The following is an 8,061-nucleotide window of genomic DNA, read 5'->3' as shown; positions in this document are numbered from 1 at the left end:
TCCACATGGCCATCCTCCATCTCCACTCAGCTCCCCAGCACTGTCTCCTCCACATGGCAATCCTCCATCTCCACTCAGCTCCCCAGCACTGTCTCCTCCACATGGCCATCCTCCATCTCCACTCAGCTCCCCAGCACTGTCTCCTCCACATGGCCATCCTCCATCTCCACACAGCTCGAAAGCTATGCCTCCTCATGGCCATCCTCCATCTTCAATCAGCTCCCCAGCACCGTCTCCTCCTCATGGCCATCCTCCATATCCACTCAGCTCAATAGATAAGACTTCTGTCCAGGCATCAGGCACAGTGGAAACATGTATGTATTTAGTATTTTACAAATGACAATAGCAGATCAAATAAGCAACAAACACCATTCAAACTGCTGCAGATGCGAAAAACGCAGAAAATGTAACCCAATGACAGGCGAAAGTTTCGAAGGCAGTGTGCAAGCGTATTTAAAAAAGTGTTTATTTTTTAACATGCAAAAATTTCTATGTCTGTGCAGGTTGCGGGAGAATAAAATGATTCGCGGGACTTCCGCAAACTAGAAATATCTATGAATAAAACATAAAACGTTTTACAGGCCAGAGATTCTTTTTATAACATGTTTGCAGCGTTGAGCCAATCATAGACATGTGTTGATTTCTTGAACGCAACATTTTAATGCTGTGAAAATCCCACTCCCCCTGGTAAACCCATCTTAATGAAGTGACAGTCCAATGATTTTGTGACCACACCATCTCCAAACCAAGATGTGACAATGGCAGTAGTGTGGTGAGTCTGTCATCTTTATACACCTCTAATTTACTTAATGAAGTTAAAGTGTAATTATTTTGAGGGAATACCCTGTGTTAACATTCCATAGCTTTGTATTAAACCCTTGGTTGCACTTAATCTTTATTTATTGTAATATGGCAACAGTGTTTCTTTGGGCACCTGACCGCAAAGCAAGTGCTCCAGCTGTTTTAATTGTAGATCCATAAAGCAATGCAAGATGTAAAATAGAAAGAATTATTGAAAATAATGCTTTGTAGGGCCCTAATGTGCCAGAAAATAACGCTTATTTTTTTTTAAAAAAAAGGAGTGTGAAAAAGTAGATACAATATTTTCGTGGTGTTTAACAGACAAAAGTTAAGTTAAATTAAATTAACAGTTCTGTTTTGACAGCTGGTGGATTTATTCCTTACCCGTCAAAGTTTATAGTTTGAAACGATCTGCCATATGTTTTTGTTTATTGATCTTTTATCTACACTAGTTCACTTTCTGTTAGTGTATAAGTGTCTTTCATACAGGATCTGTGTGCTTGCTGTGTGAAAAATCAATCGATAAACGCATTTGGCAAAGGAAGTGCATTTAAACTCGCTACAGCGCGTATTTAAGTGGGAGGCGCGTGCACGCGAAGGGGAGTGCGATTTGTCCGGGAGTCGGAATTCGGTACAACACCGGCACTGCTTAAACTCTCGCCATCTGTAAACTCAAAAGAAATAGCACACACACTAATCGCTCAGCAGTACACACACATAACACACGAAAAACATGTTTTTCATCCTGTAAATTTATGAAAAAAGAATGCAACTGTACAAATCTATGCTAAATATTATGTGCAAAAAAAGGCATTTCAACTCCTCTGAAGCTTTATGGTGTGTTTTTGCAAGGAACAGAGTGAAGTTTTATTCGCATAAATGGATCGTCTTCATCACACTTAGGCCTACTGAAAGCAAACGAATCTTCATCGTCTTCAGAATAGAAAGGAGAATAAAAAAGGTTATATAGCTACCTAACTGACTAAACGTCCTTATTGCGTCCGCATTCGGAAGCAACAAGGTTGACCTGCAGATAAAAAACATAATCCATCATTTGACATTGTACAAATACATATTATTTTTATTAACCTATTATTGTGTCTCTGCATTAGTATCATCATTTCATAAAAATTATAATTTGACATGTCTCTTTGACTTTGTACAATCATGAATGAAACCTCAGTTTACTTTAAGCAAAATTTAATTTAGGACTGCATTTAACAACTATTTTGATAAATTGATTAATCAGATAAAAATGATTCCTTATTTTACACGAAAAACATGTTTTTTCTGTAAATTTATGAAAAAAAGAATGTAACTGTACAAATCTATGCTAAATATTATGTGCAAAAAAAGGCATTTCAACTCTTCTGAAGCTTTATGGTGTGTTTTTTGCAAGGAACAGAGTGAAGTTTTATTCACATGAATGGATCAAATCCAGACGAACTGCAGGTAAACGAATCTCCTTCGTCATCACACAAAAAAACAGAAGGCTCCTCGTATTTGGGTTCCGGTATCTGATTAAGCGCTGCGCACCCTTCCGGAGTCAGCCGAACACGACGTGCTGGAGATAAAAACATAATCACTCATTTGACATTATACAAATATTTTAACATATTATTGTGTCTCTGCATTAGTATCATCATTTCATAATATTTACAATTTGACGTAAATTCGTAAATTGACGTAAAAACAATTTTGATAAATTGATTAATCAGATAAATATTATTCCTTATTTTAAATGAAAAACATAATTTTCATCCTGCAAATTTATGAAAAAAATATCTTAAATGTACAAATATGCTAAATATTTAGGCACTAAAACTCAATCATGGTCTGCATTTCAACTCTTCTGAAGCTTTATGGTATCTTTTTGCAAGCAACAGTAAAGTTTTATTCACTGAAATTCAAGATTTTAAAGTCCCCGTGAACCGGAAGTTGCAAACGATTTTTCCCCAGTGCTGTGACGTATTTCCAAGTGAAACGGAATATTGAACAGAGGGCAGGGTTTTACTCTAGCGCTCCTCCTCTCCATCTCTCGCTCATAGCAAACTAACGGTTTGAGGGGAGTGGTTAAGCGTTTCCCCACCCAAGTTGTGAAACCTACGCCATCAGAAAAAGAAACCGTTCCAGACCGGAAGTAACTTTTCAGATTTTGATTAAAGATTACTAAGGTAAAACATTTTTAATATATATTTACTTGCACGGATTAATTGTTCACCACAAGACTAGTAATATGCGCTAACAAAGTAAATAGGTTCAATTTTGATTTCACAGGGACTTTAATCCTGCTCCGTAAACACAGTCACATTTCATTCAAAAGATAAATCCGAACTCTGTAACGGGACACACAAAAGCATGTTACATCAATACCGTTGCAGTAATTGCCAGTGTTTGTGTGTTTCATTGTAACTCGCATCTAAACATTCTGAAAGCCTCTTTCAATGCCTCATCAATACTCGGGACAGACCTGGACGGTTTTCACTATGAACACCAAAAAACATCTGTGCATCAGTGCGAGTCACCATTTATATTTAACAAACGATGCTCAACTCTTTTAATTGAGTAAATCAGTATTTACCCGTTTTAGATAACCTTTCTATCTCGTCTGTGCAGAACTGCTGGAGTTTGTCTCTGAGTTGAGAGACAGATTTCACCACTTCATCAAAATTGGGGTGAGAACTGAAAGTGAAGTCGTCTGTGGATCCAGAGAGAGAGACAGACGGACAATTCTATAGACACAAAGACAAAAACACAAACTGCATTTAGAGAAGCCTGTTGAAGTCTTCTGTCCTGTGTTAAAAATACATCTGTTACCTGAAGGAAAAAAGTATGATCATCTGTGTTTAAAAACTGTTTCAGTTCAGTCTCTTTCCTCCTCAGATCATCAAGCTCCAGCTCCTGTCGTGCCAGTCGTTCTTCAGCTTGGTTCACCGCGACACGTTCCTGATCTCTGATCAGCTGCTTCATCTCAGTGCGACGTTTCTTAAAGGAGCGGATGAGCTCAGTGAAGATCCTCTCAATAGCCTCATCTGCCGTCTGTGCAGAGCGCTGTTATTGGACACACATTACAATCTGCTCTTAATGGCACCTCACACAGACATAGATCTCTGTTAAACTCTTAAAAATAAAGGTTTTAAATGGTTCTTCATTAGAGTGTAGTGTTCCATGGAGAACCTTCCTATTCTACAAAAAGATTCTTTATAGTGTTACAAAAGGGTTATTTTAAATAGACTCAAAATAATGTATAACATAAGTAGAATTACATTGTAATTCTTGGCCAAATCATATTGTCTGATTGTAAATTTGTAGCTGTAAATGAAGAGGTGTCATTTGGGGGGGGGGGGGGGTCGAAACCACCATTCAACCCGAAAGAAGTCATATAACAATTTCAATAACTTTGAAGCTGTTAATTTAAGCTAAAATAACTGCAGAGTGTCCCTTTAAAATGAGCTTAAGCACACAATTGCTATACATTTTGTCCAAACTTAATTTGATTATGTTCAATCTACTTAAATATGTAAAAATTTAAGATTACTTAATTCGTTTGTGTTGGATTACATGAATAATTTGTGTTGCGTTAACTAAAACTGGGCTGTGCTTGTTAGTTCCCAGCATGCTTTGCATATGGCTGAATTAAGGGAGAATAAATATATTAAGTGTTATTTTATGTGTTTTTGAGAAAATGAGAAAAGGGGAAGACTTTATGGTCCATAATTGTGTTTAGTGTTCAATTGCATTGCAATCATTAGTAGTAGCCTAACATTAGTAAATGGTACAGTGGGTTACCATTGTGGAGAAGAGTGGAGCATTTGGTTAGGCTGAAAAATGATTCAGGAATATTTTCAACAAACGTTTAATTGATTATACATGTGAATCTTATTATTTAAGATGTTATTATGAACATGAATACCTGAATCATATCAGGGAGCCTTTTAAAATTCACTAACAATATGAAGCTGTGCCCAACCATACTAAATAAGTTGACTCAACGTAAATACATTAAATTGGAATAACAGAATTGCATAATACTGAAATAAAGCAAGTTAATCATGTGGAAACCCTTTCCATAATTGTTTTTTTTTTTATGTTTATTCAAAGAGTTATTTTTTAGAGTGAATGATGGACCTGTAACTACACCAAGACAAGACCACAACACAGCCATTTTGTAAATTATATATTTTCTGTATCAGGTTCCTCACTCTTTATTCCACTTTCATGGACTGCCAGCAGAGTGTAAATTTCACTAATTTGTTGTGTGTTTCCATGTTATAGCTTAAGTCTAGAAATATGCAATCCATTTTGTTTTATTACGATGTGATTTACATTATATATGACTGTTTTTAGACCAGATATTTAATCCTGCCATCCTTCTCATGTAGTTGCTTTTCAGAAATCAGATAACTAATAATAACTAATAAGTCATAAACCTTCAAATAAAAAAAAAACCCTTTCACAGGTTCACCACAGAGCCTGAAAGTCCTTCTAAAGCATTGTTTCTTCCTCGCACCTTTATTTTTTATTTTATTTTTAAGAGTGTGAATAAGACTTCTCCAAACTCACCTTATGAGACTCCACAGCATCTCTCAGCTGCTTTAGATCTTTCTCTCTCTGCTGGATTGTTGTCTGGATGTTTCTCTGAGTTTCCTCAAAATGTTTCTGCAGAAAACAGATATACAATTAAATGAATAAATGCTTCTTTAAACAGGTATCTTATTTATTTTTAGTCACTTAAGTCTGCATTTATTTGATCAAAAACACAATGTCTATCTTTCTAAAACATAATACAGTTTCCCTGATTGAGACAAAAATCACATAACAAATGAGGAGAGAAACATTATGATATCATGTCACTCATGGGATCCAGTATGAAGCAGTACCTGTTTCTCTGTCCTCGCTGCTGCAGTTGATACAGTGTCATGATTTTTGTGTTCATCCACCAAACACAGCATACAGATACACCGCTGGTCGGTACGGCAGTAAATCTTCAGCATTTTATCATGTTGAGGGCAGATCATCTCCTGCAGTCGTCCAGTGGCGTCCATCAGATTGTGTTTATTACCTCTGAAGAGACTCTCGTGCTGTTCAAGGTGAGTTTGACAGTAAGAGCTTCGACACTTCAGACACGACTTCACTGCTTTCTGTTTTCTTCCAGTGCAGGAGTCGCACTGCACATCTCCAGATCCAGTTTGAGGATGACGACGAGGAGCAGAAACAGGAGCAGATCGGAGACTCATCGCCTTGAATTTCTCCACCATCTCAGCGATCACCACATTCTTACATAAACTGGTCTTGGTCTGAAGGTCTGTTTGCATAAAGGACATCTGTAGATGCTCTCTTGATTCCAGTAGTCTGAGATACAGCTCTTACAGTAACTGTGTCCGCAGGGAATCGTCACTGGATCCTTCAGGAGATCCAGACACACTGAACAGCTGAACTGGCCCTGATCCACTGAAATATTGGCCTCTGCCATTTCATTGTAAACAAACACAGAGACGATACACACTGCCGCTCCACAGTCGAGTTCCTTCCAACTGAAGGCTTTATATACTGTGTCTTTCTGGTAACATACATAACCCTTAAAGAGTTTCTGTATCCTGGGGGATACAGACATTTAACAGGCTGTAGGGGGAGGGGCTATGGGGGGAGAGGCATTATTTGGTTGCAGTTGATGAGAAACACTGATGGGGTGATGGGTCATGTAATCAGGTCATGTGACTTTTTGCTATAACATTCCAAATATTTGTATCAAAATCCAAAATGGCAGCATATATGGACAAAGACACTCGCCATGAGCTAAGTGTTTTTATATTTTTCACGATTATGCTATTTTAGAGTGATTTTGTTTTAGAAAGTAGTTTTTTGAGGATAGTTTTACATGTTCTTGTTGTTATTTTCAAAATAATCTTCTCATAACTTTGATTATTAGGCTTTCAATGTTTGTATCCCGGGGGATACATTGCCCATATAAGGGTATTTTCCAGGGCTGATCACTCACAGATATTCTCATGTTTTGAGGCCTGTTCTCTACAGATATTGAATAGGATAAAGGTTTTGGATGTGCCAGGATGGGCAGAAATCCATCATGTGTCAGAAGTGCAAAGTCAGGATTGGTCTGGTCACTGGTCAGCACCCCCCCCCCCCCCCCCCTTTTTTTTTGAGAATAGGGGTTAAATGCTCTATTCACACTTAAATGGTTATAATTCAAGAATGCCTTGGAATATATACCCAAGTTTGGTCTTGTTTTAAAGAAAACACTCAGCAGATTATTGCTGAAGTGAAAACACTTCAAAAAATGAAAGTATGAAAAAGTTATGGAAGTTTTAATTCACAGTAAATCAAATATACTGTACTATGTATTTTTTATTTTATATAAAATATATATTTTACAAAATATTTTTACTCTAAAATTACTATAAAATCAAAGCCATAAATCTAACCAAGTTATGTTCCAAATTTGAAGTTGATATCACAAAAATTGAAGTTCCCATGAGATTTTTGTTTAGGCGTAGTACCAAAAATAGCCACCGGGTGCCATTGAATTCCATTGAATTTAGTTGTGTTCATTCTGCCTTAACAAATTAATACATTTATGTCCAAATATCAATTTTGTCACAAAATTTGGAACCTTGAGACTCAGACCTTTCTGACAATATGTGTTTTGTCAAGATTAGAAAAGGTTTTGATCATAAATTATGAAATATAAGGATGCCCAAAAAGGGGAGGAGCCTCATAAAATAAGTACCGTTTCTATGGTAACGCAACGTTCAATTATGAAATGGTTTTCACAGGATGAATTCTGAGTTTATAAGCTTTCAAATGATACCTAATTTATGATAACTACTAAAATATGTGATATAATAAAAAAGGCGATAAAAATATTATTATATTTTAGAGGATAATATATACATATATATTATAATTTTTAGAGGATAATGTTATACTATACTTTTTATTTTTTATTGAAAAATACTAGATTATATGTTTTATTATGAACTTTTAGCATAAAAATAGAAGTTTCAATGATTAAAAGTGGGTGCATCAACTTTTTGTGACAAAGGTCAGACCTCCTGTTATGATGCAGATTTTTTTAGGTGCACTCTTGTCATAAATTCATTAATTACTCTTCCTACATAATTTTTAACACAAAACAGGGGTCGAATACTTAATTAGAAGTCTTAGACCTTTCCAAAAATATATAATTTGTCATAATTAGATTAGGATTTAATAGAAATACAGTGAAGTAAAGTTAGGCGTCCC

General features: G+C 36.1%; 1 pseudogene across 1 annotated transcript; it reads right to left on the bottom strand.

The window, feature by feature from the left end:
• Positions 1-2,190: 2,190 nt before the first annotated feature.
• Positions 2,191-6,328, bottom strand: LOC148981952 (E3 ubiquitin-protein ligase TRIM47-like; annotated as a pseudogene). Its single transcript, XR_016155337.1, has 5 exons — positions 5,682-6,328; positions 5,365-5,460; positions 3,619-3,852; positions 3,383-3,533; positions 2,191-2,365 (listed from the first exon to the last, which is right to left on the bottom strand). The product of XR_016155337.1 is annotated as an E3 ubiquitin-protein ligase TRIM47-like (transcript).
• Between the last annotated feature and the right edge of the window lie 1,733 nt (positions 6,329-8,061).

Source organism: Pimephales promelas, chromosome 3, assembly GCF_988280905.1.
Source record: "Pimephales promelas chromosome 3, fPimPro1.hap1.1, whole genome shotgun sequence".
NCBI lineage: Eukaryota > Metazoa > Chordata > Actinopteri > Cypriniformes > Leuciscidae > Pimephales > Pimephales promelas.
This window is presented reverse-complemented; position numbering and strand designations above follow the sequence as displayed.